General features: G+C 35.6%; 1 pseudogene; it reads left to right on the top strand.

Moving 5' to 3' along the window:
- The first annotated feature begins 14,790 nt into the window (after positions 1 to 14,790).
- On the top strand, positions 14,791 to 17,686 carry LOC145249371 (histone H5-like; annotated as a pseudogene).
- Positions 17,687 to 18,786: the final 1,100 nt, after the last annotated feature.

Here is an 18,786-nt window from a genome sequence, read left to right as displayed (position 1 = left end):
CACACAGTAAAGGAATTACCGTTAGCGACCACAGAAGCTTTCACAAAACTGAAGATAGGCAACAGCAAAGCCCAAATAGAGGTTGACGCGAAAATCGACACAGGTGCAATGAGCAACCTGTTACCTAAACAGGTATTCAAGGAACTGAAAGGAGTACCACTGGAAAAATCAGCTATAAGGCTAATTGCGTTTGGAGGCTCAACGATAGACCAAGAAGGGACCTGTCGTTTAGGGGTCAGATCCCGCGACAAGTTCGTTAAAGCGACCTTTCACGTGGTGAAATCAAGAGACCCTATACTAATAGGACTCCAAACATCAAGAGAATTAGGGCTAGTCACCCTTAACTTGGCTATAAAAACGGACACAACTCATGTGACGGACAAAGCATCCCGGCCTACTCCCCCGCACGACATGAAACCGGTCCCCGTGCAGGAACCATGTACGATGGGAAACCTTGGAGAAAGGAGGAAAATCATTGAGGAATTTCCAGACGTATTCGACTCCATTGGTTGTCTGCCAGGTGAACACACCATCCATTTAAACCCCGAAGTACCACCAGTTGTCCACCCACCACGTCGAGTCCCAATATCCCTAAAAGGAAAGTTGAAATTGGAGTTGGACTCCTTAGAGGCCCAGGGAATAATTTCCCCTGTAAAGGACCCGACGCCCTGGGTAAACTCATTCGTCTGTACCACTAAAAGGAACGGATCGGTCAGGCTATGCCTCGACCCCCGAGACTTAAATAAAGCAGTGCACAGACCACACTATGCGACTCCGACATTCGAAGACATCACTGCGGAACTAGACAACGCTAGATGGTTCACAAAAGTCGATATCAAGTCCGGCTACTGGCATTTGAAGCTGGACGAAAAGTCGAGACGTCTCACAACATTCATTACCCCACATGGCAGATACATGTACAACAGGTACCCCATGGGAGTCAAATCTGCCCAAGATGAGTTCCAAAGAGCCATGCAGGAAAACTTCGGAGACCTCGAAAATGTCCTATCCATATGCGACGACATAGTAGTGTACGGATTCGAGGAAGACGGCAGTGACCATGACAAGGCACTGAGGCAGCTAATGTTTAGAGCAAGGGAAAGAAACTGCAGGTTTAATTCAGAGAAATTTGTGGTGAAAACCTCCGAAATCCCTTTCTACGGCCACATAATCTCAAGAGACGGTGTCAAGCCAGATCCCCGGAAAATAGAGGCGATCACACAGATGCAACCCCCCGAGGATGCAAAGCAGCTCACCAGCTTCCTAGGCCTGGTGAACTACTTGAACAAATTCTCTCCACGACTCGCGACACTGACAAAACCCCTACGTGAGTTAACATCGAAGAAGAATGACTTCACATGGTCTTCACAGGAGCAACAGGCATTCGAAGAAATCAAAAAAGAGATCGGAAATCATACGACACTCCGATACTTCGACCCTAAAGAACCAATAGTGCTACAGGTAGATGCGTCTTCAATGGGTATAGGCGCGGCTCTGCTACAAAACGACAGACCAGTAGCATTCGCGAGCAAAGCACTTTCCGGACCAGAAACACGCTACTCAAACATAGAGAGGGAGATGTTGGCTATCGTCTTTGGCCTGGAGAAATTTCACAGTTACGTTTGGGGCCACAAAACGACAATTCATACGGATCACAAGCCATTGGAGTCGATAGCATTGAAAAATCTAGCACAAGCACCCCCAAGATTGGCTAGAATGTTATTGAAGGTCGAGGGATATGATTTTACTGTAAAATATACCCCAGGAAAAACAGTTCCAATTGCAGACTGCTTGTCACGAGTAGCACCCAGACCCAGTGGGCACATTGAAGGGATCGATCTCAACGTCCATAGCATGATCTCATACCTCAACTTTGCGCCGACGAGAGTTGAAGATATAAGAGTGGAAACATCCCAGGATCCACTCCTAAAGCAACTTGTAAGCATGGTATTGACCGGCTGGCCTTCCAACCGGGCTGACTGCCCAGGAATTCTCCTGCCATTCTGGAATTTCAGAGATGAGATTGGGGTCCAGGATGGAATTCTACTCAAGAGCCAGAGAATCATTATCCCAGCCTCGTTGCAAAGAGGCATACTGGAAGAGCTGCATGCTTCACACCAAGGAGTAGAGAGAACGAGGTTACGAGCGCGTTCAGCGGTGTACTGGATAGGGTTAAATAAGGACATAGAAGATATAGTCCGAGAGTGCCACACATGCTAGAAATACCAAGCCAGTATCCTGCCCGAATCAATACTCCAGCACGAAACCCCTACGTACCCCTGGCAGTACGTCAGCACAGACTTGTTCACATTGGCAGGGAAAGAATATCTGCTTGTGACAGATCAGTACAGCCGAAACCCCTTCGTACGACGCCTTCCGTCCGCCTCATCAATATCCGTTATTAGAAGTATTAAGACGATATTTGAGGAACAAGGAGTGCCGGAAATCTTGTACTCGGACAATGGTCCACAATTTACAAGTAAAGATTTCAAGGATTTCGCCAGGACGTACAGCTTCCAACACAGGACATCGTCCCCACATTACCCCAAGTCTAACGGATTCGCCGAAAGAATGGTGGGAACATGCAAGAAAATTTTGACGAAGGCAGGGGAAACTGGTCAAGACAGCTACCTAGCAATGATGGCTTACAGAGCCACGCCACTGTCATCAGACATTAAGTCCCCGGCAGAGTTACTCAACGGACGAAAAATACGGACACCCCTAGTATCCAAGCAACAACTTGGCGATGAGCAGACTAGGACAGCCATACAGAAACAGAAAGATCAGTCTAAGGTCTGCTATGACAGGAAACATAACAGACACCACTCCCACCTACATGCAGGACAGAATGTCTATGTCCAGCAGGAAAAAGCAAAGATATGGGAGCCTGGAAAAATTCAGCGCTCCAGCGTGACACCCAGATCCTACATAGTTGAATCTGAGAACGGTAACACCTATAGAAGGAACAGGCAGTTCCTCAGACCAGCTGGGAAGAGATCAACAACCGCAAATAGATCCGACCAACCTCGCCCCAGCGACTCTCCACCGGATCCCACCCAGAAGGAAGGTCCCCCCCCTAAACAAATCGAACAGCCGACCACCGAACAACACTCCAGCGGCACGCCTCACACCCGAACTGAGAAACTCACCCCCGAATTAAGAAGATCTCAGAGACGAGTGAATGCTCCTCAGAAACTGAACTTATAGGTTACACTATCCTAAAAAAAAGAGACAATACCATTACCCTAGAACAATGGAGACAAGCTAAATAATATATTAGAGACTATGTTATCCCTTAATCAGATAAAGGCTAAATATCGCCCTTGGACTATATACATATATATGGAAGGGAAGGGATGTCATAATATAGGCTAAGAGACTATTAGTCGCCTAGAGTTATGCCCCTTGGCCCGTGACGTATGAATCTCGTCCGCCATTGTTTCTCAGTGCAACGTTACTACTAGACAATAAAGAACGCATTTTACACCACCTTCGAGTCTGTTTATCAATGCTTCCAAAGTATGTATTATCACTACAGGGGGGACCATAGATTGAAGCTTAGTCGAACACTTTCCATGAAAATAACGATAAAGCAGAGACAAACTCGCAACATCTCTTCTGTGAGATAGAGGTTGCAGCGAAGAGAAAAGGACATCTCCCACTAGGCCATGAAGTCTATTTTGAACCCTACGATAGGAATTTAGCTGAGAGTGTTAATCTACAAATTTGTCATTATTATTATTATCATTATTATTATTATTATTATTATTATTATTTGCATCTCATTTTCGTTTTTGTTTTTTACAGCAAAGCTAATCAATTTCATAACCCACCAAATTTTTATAATTAAAATAAAACTTTCACTTCATTCATAGAGAGAAGGCACAGAATAGTTAACAAAGCCCACGCCCTCCCCATGTTAAAAATGGTTTTCTAAATAGTAACATTAGTTAGAAATTCGTTCGTAGCAATGGGAGACGACGTTGTTAAATATTTTGTTCTTACATCGATTTCTCATTTTGCCTAAGAATCGTTAACTATTTGCAACTGTTTATGAAAAATTCAATTAGCATATTGTACACAAACAACGGACTGATACAATCAGGTTTTGTTTTAAAATAAAACCTTTTATTGTCTTAAAATTTTCAATCAATTACAAGAAAAATATTTGAGAAAAATATACGCGAAAATTATTCGAGGGTTTATGCAATAATTTGAAAATTAACAAAAAAAAAAAAAAAAAAAAAAAAACAACAACCCCAAACAAATCTCTAATTAAATATTTATTAATTTTAAAAGAATCAGAATCGGGAATCGTATCGGAATCGGAAAAATTTTGGTATCGTCCCATCACTAATATATATATATATATATATATATATATATATATATATATATATATATATATATATATATATATATATATATATATATATAAGAGCAAATAGTTAATAAAACATGTTAAAAAACACTTCGAAAAAGAGTTAAAAGCATTTAATCTGAAAAGGAAGCACGTAATTTGTGTGTGCGTGTGTGTGTGTGTGTGTACGAGGAAAAATGTTTACTAAATCATATTTCACCTTTTATTTATACCGATCCTTTAATTTATGAAGCTCAATGTAATTACAGAGCATATAACAAATAAGTCACAAAAGTCTATATTCCAGATTTCAAGATGTTGACCATCTTACCATTTATTTCTTTAAATACGTTGACATGCGCAACTCTTGACAGCACCTGTTTCGTAGCGCAAAATCATTCATGTAATTATTATATCAATCAATCAATTTATTTCGCCGTTAACTCATCAGAAGGAACATCACTTATCAATGTTAAAAGAAAATAAATGCATATGCATGATTACAAAACCCCCAAAATGGGAGAGAAGTTACAATTATCGTTTTTAATTGATTACGTCATCCTAAATTCAATAAGTGAAACAATAATTACATGAATGATTTTGCGCTACGAAACAGGTGCTGTAAAGAAATGTGTATGTCAACATGTGCTTAAAGAAATAGATGGTAAGATGGTCAGAAATAAATGGTAAGATGGAAATGTGGAATATCAGCTTTTTTGCCATACATACATACATACATATATATATATATATATATATATATATATATATATATATATATATATGCATGCATATGTATGTATATATGTGTATATATGTGTTTATATTTATATATGTATGTGTGTGTGTGTGTGCGCGCGCGCGTGTGTGTGTAAGCACACAAAAAAAAAAAGGATTTTCTATGTGATAGACACACATTATTTGGAATTAACCTTTAAAGTTAGATAACCTTGAAGTTCGGGGATGACATTTCTGAAACTGTGAATATCGTGGTGGGTGGGAAGAACAATTTGAGAACCAAATAACTTTACCATTTACATAGAGAGAGGGGAGGGGAACACCCGAAACTCTTAACGCGGAAAAGGCGAAATATAACGAACTAAAAATAACTAATTACTCGTTTAATTTAGTAATTCTTTCTTTTCTTTTTCTTTTCTTTTAACAAGTTGGGCGGGAGGGAGTATGTATTATTTATTTTAATTGTATTGCTCCTCTTTCTTTTTTTCGATTGTATTGTTTGCGTTTGAATTTTTGTAGCAGGTTTGTCTGATGATGACGGGATGAGTACTTGAGGCATCTTTAACTTTCTATTGGATTTGGCCGACGAGCCAGTTTGGATATGTAGTTGGTAGTTCCTATTTTAGAAGTGAAGTAAGAGAGAGAGAGAGAGAGAGAGAGAGAGAGAGAGAGAGAGAGAGAGAGAGAGAGAGAGAGAGAGAGGGGGGATGGAGAGAGAGGGTGAATTTAAGGAAATAGAATACAAAACAAAGCTCTATGCAAAGATCAAACACAGTATAAAGAGATGAAATAGTGCGAATGAGAGAGAGAGAGAGAGAGAGAGAGAGAGAGAGAGAGAGAGAGAGAGAGAGGGAGGGAGGGAGAAGCAATGGGGGAGCTCAATTGTTAAGTGCACACTGCACATTTACGCGCATATAAATACATTTACCGCCAGTTGAATCTTCCCTCGCTTTCATAATGAAGCATTTTTTTAAATGCTGTTTTGCAAATTTTTTACTGGGACGTTCGCATGCCCGCCGAATAAAAAAAAAAAAAAAAATTGAAAATTTATTTTTGATAGACAAAAAAAAACAAACAAACAAAAAAACAAAACAAAAACAAAACATATAGTTTAAACACTCCAAATTTAGTTGCAATTTAAAACGAACAATCGTATCTCAAATTTGGGCACAAATCAAGTGAAATAGGCAAGATATTCTAACAGCTCCTATACTAAAATTTAACATAAAAACAATAGGTTCTTATTTAGATTCAACCTAATCAAAAAAAAAAAAAAAAAAAATACAGAAAAATATTTATGTGTACTTCACGGAAATGTCATATTCCAAAAAATCACGTAAATTGATCAAGTAATTTTTGTTTAAACGATTTTTAGCAATTAATGTGAAATCGATAGCATTACAAGGTTGATCTCGCAAGTTAAAACTATTGTGAACTGATCTACCCTTGCTACTTTCCAATATGGCGGTGCGAGGCAGTTCGTCTTTGCTTACTTATAATATTTTATTTTCTTTGTTAAAAATAAACTACTTTATCAATTTACGTAATTTTTGGAATATGATCTTCGGTCCATGACGGCATTTACCTTCTAATATTTAGTCGTATGTCGAGAACATCACCAACATGACCTCCCACAACACACAAAGCCAACTTGATCACCTCCATCCGCCGAGTATTCGCTGAGTTCCTGCCGGTGCTTGTGGAAAGGGCATGCTCCCAGTTCCAGACCCGTATCGAGGCAATGATTGAGGCTGAAGGCGGCTACATTGAATAGACGTCAGCTCTACTACATAATCAAGTTACCTGGATTGATTTTTTCAAGTTTAAAATAAAGCTGTAATGTTGTTTACTTTAGGGTGAGAATTTTTACGTTCCACCCTGTATGATATGATTCTAGGGTGCAATAGTTGAATCGCCTAGATTTACTTGGTGTATATTTTCTTACACTCCCTAATGCTAACTATTCCAACTTCTACTTCTACATAGTTCCCTTACCCACATAGGTAGAGATGTTGATTTCTTGTTCGTTTTTTTAACTTGTTATTCTAAATGAAGGTGTATGGTAACGAAACCTTTCCTACCCATGCACCATGTTCTAGTTCTATTTTTTCAATGATTTTGCATGTATATACCATTTCCTAAATAAGGCATTTACCTTCTAAAGAGCATTCATTATTGTTTCTACAGTTACAAATTGGTTCTTTATCAGTATTCTGGTTGAGATCTAGTCCACTTTCCTTAATTACCTTATCTATTTTTGCATTATTTGAACCTATTATAATTTTAAATAAATTAATCGATGTTGAGAAGGATAATTTCACGGTGTTGTTGTTTATGAATTTACCTATGCCTTGAGAGAAGTCCTTATCGGTGTTGTTGTTTATGAATTTACCTATTACCTTGAGAAAAGTCCTTATCAAGAATCTTATAAAATTCCTTGGGTATATTATTTGAGGAGTGCACACTGTAAGGTGGATTAAACCATATACAATTGCTATGTCTGTTTTATTTCTTTTATTATTATTCCTGTTTTTGTGATGCTCTTATTTAATTGGATCAGAACTATTTGTGCTAATTTTGTTGCTTTTAGAATTTTTATGTCTATGACTGCTCATAGTCATATATGATATAACATGAGATGGTTTCCGTGTTCTAACTTCTTGATTCATTAGGTTCATTTATAATATAATTTATTTCACTGCTATATCCTGACCTGATTAAGGCTTCATTATAATACTTTTTCTTACTGCTAAATATTTGTTCATTGTATGATAATCTCGATATTCTCTTAGAGATGCTAGTGATAATTTCCTTTTTTCACTGAACCTGGGTGATTAGATTTATAGTCAATATAATAAAAGATTTGATTGGGTTTATGGTATGGTTCGTATGTTTTGTTATCTAAGTTAAGGTTAATACCTAAGTTCACTACTTTATGGTTAATATCAATGGTTATTCTTAGGTCTATATCGCTAAAGAATTTATGTAACATCTGTTTAGTTTTATCTAAATTTCTGCCAAAGAACAGCGTGTCATCCCTATACAGACCCATTCTCATACCCCTATACCTTTCTATAGATTTCCTTTAGATTCTTTTTACACAAGATCTTTTACCTTAGCTGAGTCGGATTTATCTCTCTCTCTCTCACACACACACACACACACACACACACACACACACACACACACACACACACACACACACACACACACACACACACATATATATAAAATCATATATATACATATATAATCACACACACATACACACAAGGTGCCTTTTATATATAAAATATCAAATTAGGTATATCTGTATGTTTATGTATCTATAGGATTTACTCCTAAACTAATTAACCGCTTATTAGTGATTTTGAAACACAGCTTATATGCGTAAGGAGTTCCAATGTAGGCTAAAAGTTAGTTTAATTTAATTTCAAACGAATGGGGTACAAATGGGGAGCTTTATGAAAATTCAGATATCTCCAGTTTTTGTGAAAATATAACAACATATAAAACATAACAAAAATTAATAAATGTTCTTCAAATTTCAGTTTCTTGAAAGTATTTTGACAATTCAAATAATTCAGATTTTTTGTGTCATTGCTTCATAGTCATTAGATAACAATTAAGCAAGATTTCCTTTTTCAAGGTCTTAAGGCCCCTTAAGCTTAAACCTTTAGTTTGAAACATTCTCTAAAATCAAAACCATATAATGGATTTGGATTAAAATTGGAATAATGATTCTAGATATAAAGCTTATTGCATTATATATTGATTTTAATCTTTTTAACCATACGTCAGTCCCATGGAGTATTTTGTCACCTCAATTTTGCTTAAGTGCTCACAATTTCTAGTTGGCAATTTATTTCCCCCAGTACTCTCCTGACTCAGTGAGGGTATAGCACACGTAGTATGGCGCCGTTGGAGGTAGACATCGATTTGTGCTTCTGGGGTGTCCAGTTACCCCAGCTGACTAATTTAGGTATGATTTTATGATTTATATAATGTTGTAGTTTTCCAGTGGAAAATGAAAATTTGTAGATATAAACGCATATTATGTATCATTAGGCTACTCTGTAATATTTAATATGGAATTGATATGTTTTGGCATTTTTCGTTATCATAAGTTTTGATGGGATTATGATTTTATTTACAATTTATTACTCTTTCAGTCTTGTAACATTACAATCAAGTCAACGAAAACAATATTTTCGCCATAAGCGTAACTTGTAGACATATTTTCAAAAATTACAGAAAATGAGATATTTAACATACGCCATCATATAGACAAAATGCTATTTTCACTATAAGGTGAGATACTTTAAATTGAATTTCAGCCATATACCTAACAGATAAACGTAAATATTATTAAACATTTTCGCGTTAGACTAAACAATCTGTTATTTCAACCTTCCACCTAATATATATATATATATATATATATATATATATATATATATATATATATATATATATATATATACATACATACATACATACATATAAATATATATATATATACATACATATAAATTTATATATATATATTTATATATATATATATACATGCATATAAATATATATTTATGTATACATACATATAAATATATATATATACATATATACGCATACACACACACACACATATATATATATATATATATAAATATAAATATATATATATATATATATATATATATATATATATATATATATATATATATATATATAAAATGAAAATTACAATTGAATTTACCAAAATGACCCAAGATGGTAATATTAAAGTAAATTATAAATATTAAAGAATTAATATTTATAAAATTATCTCAGCCACATATAAAAGCTCGATAAAACCAAATAGGAAATAGAGCTTATAATATGAGCAAACAGTTAATAAAATATGTTAAAAAACACTTTGAAATGAGTTAAAAACATATTTAATCTGAAAAGGAAACACTAGATAAATGGATAGTCCTTAATCCGCGGAGTTTCAAAGAAATACTTTCCTTCTCATCAGAAGGTAGGAATTAGCAAAATGCGGGATTGGATGTTGCAGGCAGAAGTATTTGATGAAACAACAAGTAAGTCAAAGATGAAAACAAAAAAAGTGAAGCAGAGGGAATATGGTAAAGAAAAAGGTGATTACACACGAATGGATAGTCTGGTGGAAGATAAAAAATCCAGTGACGGTAAAATCCAAATGTAAAACTTCAAGAAAGTTAAAAGAATTTCCATTTGTACAAGTAAAATCCAAAGAAATCCCGTAATTGGAAGAAGATGGTCCATAATAATCCAAAGGCAGAAATCCATGGAATAATTCACAAAAATGTGTTCAAGAAAAAAAAAAGAAAAGATTCCAATACTATTGATAAAAGAAAAATAAGATGTGCTTTTCATTCTACTTCCGAGACATAAATATAAATAATAAAGATCTGGGAAGAGAAAGAAGAAGAAAAAAAAAATGATGATAAAGTTAAATATAAAATATAAAATAAAGGGAAACAAAAGTAAAAATGACCCAGACAGGAAATGTTAAAGGCGCGAAAAAAATATATAGGGTAAAATAATATAGGTCAACTGAAATGTACAGGTCATCACTTAAAAAAATGTCAGCCAGAGTTGTTAAACGACACTAAAAGGAAAATAAACCAGTTTAGTCGCCGGTGACCCAACCATGAGGCGTAGTACTGGTTTACATGGTACCAGTAGCATATGACATGACCTGACATACATAAATACATACATACATACATACATACATACATACATACATACATACATGCATAAACAAGCCCCCCCCCCCGGTGATAAAAGCAATGTTAAAGTTTAAATTGAAAATGTAAGTTTAATTAGCCCATTCAACGCAAATATTAAAAAATATTTGCGATGAATTGGCTTACTAAACCTACATTTTCAATTTAAACTTAAATAATGCTTTTATGACGCAGAAAAAACAACTTCATATTTTATACCATGCGTGACCTCGCGTATCTCCTGGCTTGGACATTTAAAAATAACCTTTAGAAAAACCCCACGCTTCTTAATTTTCTTAGTGGCATCATAGCACGAGAAAAAAAACTGTTTATATCCAGAAGATGACGCGATTACGTCGAAGAGTTTGATTTATATACAAATAAATGTTTGTTTATGTATAAAAAATATCTGCGTTGAATTGGCTTACTAAACTTACATTTTCAATATATATATATATATATATATATATATATATATATATATATATATATATATATATATATATATATATATATATATATATTCATCCACACACAGTACTGTTTCGTTGAATCACAACTCATCAGTGTGGCTTGACTAGCACATTTTCCTAGACGGGAATTGTTATCGCGTTGATAGTTGGCAGTTCTACCAATCAGCCCATGGGATCGGTGCCCGCAAATGACCCCAACAAATGTCTATTTAAATAAACACTCGCCCATCGCTTTTATAGTGCTCGAGCTGATTGTTTATTTATAAACAAACAAAAAAACAAACAAACAAATAACCATTTAAGTAGCGGGTGAGATACATTTACGACAGTGCTCAAGTGCTCAACCCAACGAGAGGAAGGCTTAAATTATATATAAGTGAGAATGTGCGTGTTTACGAGGACACTTTTCAACCTATATACTCAACGAATGTTATTAAAATGTCAATTTTCTCTCTTTTTTTTAGTTAAAATAAAACATTGTAGATGTTAACAATAGAAATAAAAAAATATATTTCAGGAACATTATGATAAAAGTCCCTTAAATCCGTCTTAGTGCAATCAATATAACTAGAATTTTTGTTTTTCGAACTAACGAATTGAATGAAGTATTATTTTATTAAAAATTTTTACACACGCACGCACGCACGCACGCACGCACGCGCGCGCGCGCACACACACACACACACACACACACACACACACACACACACACACACACACACACACACAAATAATTACAAAAAATATTTCATGTGTTTTTAATTATTAGTTTCCGGGGAGCTTTTAAATCTAATATAACATTTACCTTGTACGCATGAACCTTTAAACATTAGAATTTTTTTTAATAATCTGGAAAATAACAATAAAATTGCAAAAATTGAGAACCCGGGTCACTAAGAAAAAAATGATACAAAAAATAAATTGGTATGATTTCTACTAACGATCAATTCGAAGAAGTAATTAGAAAAATAATCATTTTCTTTCAAATTTGAATTCTTTTTAATTATTAATAAAGAATTGTTTTAGCTTATTTTTTAAAATCTACTATTATATGAAATAAACTTGTGTGTGTGTGTTCGTTCGCTAGGAACTCCGAAATGGCTGGGTTGATTTTGTGAAATTTCACACACATGTACTTTATGTAAATGACAGTGTTCTTAGATAGATTTTGTACTAGGATGTCTTTGATAGGTATCGATAATCGATAATCGATAATCGAAGTAATCCGATGAATGAAGAAACAGGCGATTTTGACCTTATACAGCCTAACATCACAAATGCATTTCACAAGTGGAAAGGCCCGGCATATAAAATCAATAGTAGGTTCTTTGATATGATTGGGGCGCGTCCGAAATAAATGTTTCTGTTAAGAGAACAATTGAGCCATGATACTTGACTCCTGCATTTTAGACTTAATTCAAACTATTAAATAAAAAGAATTTTATAACGACAGGTTCTCTACAATGCAATGTAAACAACATTGCATTGTGGACTAAGCCACTGTGGGGAGGTAAGTGAAGCTGAAGCTTCCCCTCGGTGAACAGCGGTGGGTTCCCAACTAGAGCAAGCATCAAGCAATTAATAATCAATTTGATAAAAAAAAAAAAAAAAATGGTCGATTTTATCGATTTTAATGATAAGGATGAAACATTCATTGATCTTCATTCAATCCCGAGCAACGTAGGATTTCTCTGTTCAGAATATATCGATTAACAATAAAATTGTTTCCTTTTTTAAAACAAAATGTTTTAAAAGAACTTCGTACGAATGGAGTTGAATAATTTGTAGGGGTTCAGAAGTTTAAGTGAAATTAAATTTCCTCGCACCAAACAAAAAAAAAAAAAAAAAAAAAAAAGGAATGAAACAAAACGACTCCTTCTGATTTAAATGCGCCGAATTTATTTTTTAACAAAAAAAACAATAAGGTGATTACACAAAGGTCCAATTCGTGAGAGTTTCGAAGTCATTATGATTAAAATGTTAGGTGAAAGTCCTTCGTGGAATTAATGAGTTTTGAAGGTTAAGGTCCTGTGTGAAAATAACAAGATTAATTTAAAGTTTGTGTTTATCTGGCAAAGCGCGTTTTACTTAAAGAGTCAAACGAGAAAAGTAATTCGAGAAGAGAGTGATGTGTTGTTATCAATTAAGAAAATGTGTGGAATGAATGCGTGTGTGCAAAAGTGATTTTGGAGTGTCCGCGTGGCGTGTGTATGGCGGTGTTGGCGGTATTGGCAGTGACGATGTTGTGAACACGAGGGGCATGTTCTCGTTGTGTCGTCGAAGCGAGAAAAGCTGAAACCTTTCATCTTTCAGTAGACGACTGTTTTATACATTTTGAGCGGCTCCAGAACACGATTGCTACTGCTGATATTTTGGTTTTTGGAAAAGCGTTAAAAGACAATCTTCTTAATTTTCTCATTGGTTACTTGTGTCACGTGATGGTGCTTTCAACTACGTACGCGAAAAATATGTTCATTTTACTTTTGTTGTTTGTGAAAAGTGTGTAGGCGTATTTGAAATTGTGCCGTTGCTTTATGGATTTCGTTTTTCGGACTCACTTCCTCATCTTCGGTGTTTTTTTTTTTCACTACGTTTCGGCCATACCATCCTTCTGCCTTCTTCAGGTGTATCTCGAACTCGGGCCGAAACGTAGTGAAAAAAAACACCGAAGATGAGGAAGTGAGTCCGAAAAACGAAATCCATAATGAAATCAACTCATCCCAGAACTATAGACAATTAATGCGCCGTTGCTGACAAAACATATTTTTTTGCAAAATGCGCGGGGAAAATTGAAATGAATAAAGGTTCGTTTATTTGCGCGCGGCGTGTGTGTGTGTGTGTGTGTGTGTGTGTGTGTGTGTGTGTGTGTGTGTGTGTGACTGCGCAAATTCCTTACGCATATTTGCATGGGCAAAAACCAACACAGAGACCGTAATAGATTGGAATATAAATAATCTCTTCTCTATCTTCTCTTCTTTTCTTCTTCTATCTATCTATTCTTTCTATTCTATCTATCTATATAAATAAAATGGACTCATTTTTTCCCGTCTGATTTTGACATTAATAGGATTAAAAATCAAGATATTTCATGCAAATATAATATGCACAAACGGCAGAACAATATCTGAGGTGTGTTATAGGCTTATTATTTCTCAAATTCCTCGATAATCTTAGATTTCTATACTTTTTCTGCTGAGAAGTCATGGCCAAAATCGGTTAAGATCAATGGAAGTGGTAAAATATTTTCTCTCTAATAAATTCCTCCTCCCCCTGCCACCACTTAACACCGTTTGGGGATCGTTCACAAGGAACAGTTGAGAAGAGAACACCGGTTTGGCTTCGTAGTTCTTTCATGTGAAGTTATTTAAAATCACTAAACTAAGCTGCAGTGCTCTGTGGCGTAGTGGTTAGCGTGCTGGACAATTCACATTATATTTTCACGTTCGCGCTGACCTACCGTCGAACTGTTAACGTTGCAGATGTTTTTTTTTTTTTTTTTTTCACACTTTATTTTCCTACTTTTACTCATGACTCCGGGTTTGATCCTTCCTACTTACCTACCATAACATTTTTTAAAACTCACCCCCCCCCGTCCCGGAAACAAACACTCGGGCAACGCCGGGTACCCCCGCTAGTAGTTAAATATGTTCGTGTAAGTTTACCTGTAACAAAAATAAATGATCTACAAATAGATAAATTAGTTCGGAATGATCGATAACATTTTTAGAAAGAATTTTTAAGAATATATTTTTTATCATCCAAAATGTAAGCGAGAAAAAAATGGCCGTGCTGAAAAAAGATATTGTGTTTGTTATTGTAATCGGACCGCGTATAACTGGCGTATATGAACATCTCAGAAGCTGATTTTTCTCCAGATTGTCGATATATGATTATATGTTTTGATTTGTTGAACAAAAAAAAAAAAGACCAAAATATTTTATGGATTTGATTATTTTAAAGTTTGAATGAAAACCACCTTAATTTCGATTAATCGGCAAGACGTTCTATTATTTGAACAAATCAGAGAAAATGTTTGACAGTATAATTGTTTTTAGAGATTGTAGACAAATATGTTGGGATTGATGTGGAGCGGTTAAGTAAGAGTTTTTTTTGTTGTTTTTTTTTGTTTTTGTTTTAATGAACAACGTAGCAAATGCGTCATGAAGAAACACATATGACGTTAATAACTATAATGGCTGACACCGAAGTTGCTCCAGCCCCTGCTAAGGTGGCCAAAGTGAAAAAGGCCTCAAAGCCAAATAAACCAGCTTCTTATTCATCTTACCAACGGATGATCATGGCAGCAATCACCTCTCCGAAAGAAAAGAAAGGATCTTCACGCTAGGCGATCGCAAAATACATTGTGAAAAACTACAGAGTTAATGATGACAAAATAACCGGTTCCCAACTGAATCTTGCCCTGAAGAGAGCTGTTTTGAATGGTGTGTTGAAAGAAATTAAAGAAACCAGAGCAGCATCAGGTTCTTTCAGATTAGGAGAAAAGAAACCTGAAAAGAAATCGAAGAAACCCGCCAAGAAAACCGCAAAGAAAGAGAAATCTTGAAAGAAAGTCACGAAGACTGTCAAGAAGAGCCCCCCCCCAAAAAAAAAGAAAAAAAAAAAAAGAAAAAAGGTTAAGGTGAAAAACCGAAAACTGACAAACCAAAACCCGCCAAAAAGGCAAAAACCCCAAAGAATGCAAAGAAACCCGCTGCCAAAAAACGTAAAGAAGCAGCAAAGAAAGCAAAAAAGTAAGAATTGTTTAGAAAAAAAAAAAAAGTGAAAACGCACTTTTCAAAAAGTCCGCCATTTTCATTTTCTTTGGGAAAAAAAATTATTTTCATTAATTGAACATTTTCATAAACTTTTAAATCACCCAAATAAGTAACATTTCACATCACTGTAAATTATTTCACTAATTAAAATAAAATGAGATTTTTTAAAAAGATTTTACCAATCTTTTTGCTTATCTTTATTTCCAGTAATGTTTTTTTTTTGTTTATTTTTGCAATATCCAACAAATGCAAGCTAAGTTACTTACCTGGATCAGTTTGTGTTTTAATTTTTTCAATAAAACAAAACAACAACAACAACAACAACAACAACAACAACAACAAAGCAATACTTGTAAACCAGGGACATGCAGGGAGGAGGTGCCCAAGCATCTGCACATTTTACTCCTGTTTAAAAAGTGCCCTTTTCAGATGAATGTACTATAGGCCAGTGCCCTCACCGAGACAGTGTTCATTACTATATTTTTGCCGTTTTTTTTCACTTGAACACCTGCCCTGAAAAAGCTTTCTACACGTCACTGTTGTAGGCCATGACATTTAGTGACATTTATTAGGGAGTGGGGTTTACTTTTCGACGTAATGTCACCGCGAGCACACCGATGTTATTCATTCTAACAGTTTAAACTGTAGTGATCATTACATACGGCCGGAACAAATCTTTTGCAGGAACATTTCATAGCACTCCCCGTTTTCAACACGCACACGTATGAAGTACGCGCAGGCACACAACGTCGTAATTTTCCCATCCGCACACATGCGATAAAAGGACTACGTTACGCTCCATGCGCAGTGATACAACAAACAGACTAGAATGTTCTAGAACATGCGTGTATAAGGTTTTGCTCGCGAAAATAAAACCAGTCCAGGATGCAGTTTTATGAGTAAACATCACCGCTGCCCATCCTCAGCACTTTAAATTCTCAACATGGAAAATTACCATACTGAACGGAGAATTCTTCTTCTTTCAAACAAAGTCATTTCGAACTGTTGTTTTCTTATGCAATGAACACATACACACGTGCATCACGCTTACATAAGTTAATGACTTTCTTTTCCTTCAGAAAATAACCACGTGTGCCACTCTGTTAATGAAAACCAATAATCTTAAACTTCATGCCTTTTCCACGAGACACTTATTAGCTAGGATTGCCTAATAAATACTCGTTGCAAAAACATTAACCTTGGAACAAACAAAAAAAAATTGTTTTGCTTCAGATCAACAGATTATTCGTTGTTGTAAGTATTAACTTAAACTACATTTAATATTTTGCTTTGGTTTTGGTAACATTTTTTCTTCAATTAAAAAATTACTACAAAAAAGTACTACAGACGAACAAAAGAATTTTTGTCCTCTTGTGCTAGACTGTTGAAACTTTATTACTTCATTCAAAGAAAGTTTTGAAGAACGTCTGAAAATTTCCTTTTATTTTTACACACACACACACACACACACACACACACACACACACACACACACACACACACACACACACACACACACTAAAAAAGACGATTTTTCGTTTTCGTATTATTTATTAATTGTGGCATTTTATATTTGGAAAAAAAAAAGTTTTTTTGTGTGCAAATTTCTCTTGGGCAGCTAGTCCATAAAATTTTCTTGTGTTCATTTGGTCCGTTCGTTTTTTTTTGTTTTTTTTTTTTTTTCTCACTGCAAAAAAAAAAAAAAAAAAAAAAAATGAATTTTATATCTCTATGCCAATTCGCTGAAGATGCGAAATTATGGTTTGCACAAGTGGACGCCTTTTTTTGAAATTCACGATGTTACCACCTCCCATAATCAACTACGCATTTTGTGTTGTAGTATGCCGATACCATTAGCTAAAACAGTTCTGGATATAATAAACAACCCACCTCAAGGAAAAACTCAACGACTGGATGTTATGGAAGAAGTCACCATTGAAAAACTCGACGACTGGATGTTCATTGATTCAACCAACGTATAGGGAACCCGATTGAACGATGCACACCGACATGGGTACAAACTCGCCTGTACTTGGTACTGCAGACTCGTTTGCAAACCTTTGTGTAACTGACTTCAACTTTATCGCTTAGACTCTGCAGACGCACTTGCATACTAAGAATGTGCAGATCCACTTGCACTCGCTCAGCAATTTCAATCTCCTCGCTTAGACTCTGCAAACACTCCAGCAGACTAAGAACACAATTGTGCAGATCAGCTTGTACTCGGTCATCGCTTTCAACCTACCAACGAACAATTGTGCAGAATTGCTGTATGCCACTAACCTGGCTTTATCTGGTACAATATTCAGGCCTGAAAATTCATCCAACACAGATATCTCGTCGTACATCTCACGGGTTCGGACATATTTTTCGAGACTACTTCACCGTGTCCTCGTCCACAAATTATTTCAGCACATGCCCCGAGAGATATGGATAAATGGACTCATGTATTCATTCGAAATGATGCAGTCCGTGGACCTTTGAGCCCTCCCTATCTGGGGCCATTCAAAGTTTTGGCAAGAAAAAAAAATATTTCAAGCTGAGACGGTGTCTGTGGATAGATTAAAGAAAGGCCACATTGAGTGTGAAACTACCGTGTTGGATGCGCCTGACGCAGACATTTTCAACCCTTTACAGTCACCGATAAAAACAACTGAACAAGCAACTCAACCATATAAACAAGAGCA

The sequence above is a fragment of the Euprymna scolopes genome, chromosome 28 (genome assembly GCF_053919585.1).
Source record: "Euprymna scolopes isolate OS-2025 chromosome 28, ASM5391958v1, whole genome shotgun sequence".
In the NCBI taxonomy this organism is placed as follows: Eukaryota; Metazoa; Mollusca; class Cephalopoda; order Sepiida; family Sepiolidae; genus Euprymna; species Euprymna scolopes.
This window is presented reverse-complemented; position numbering and strand designations above follow the sequence as displayed.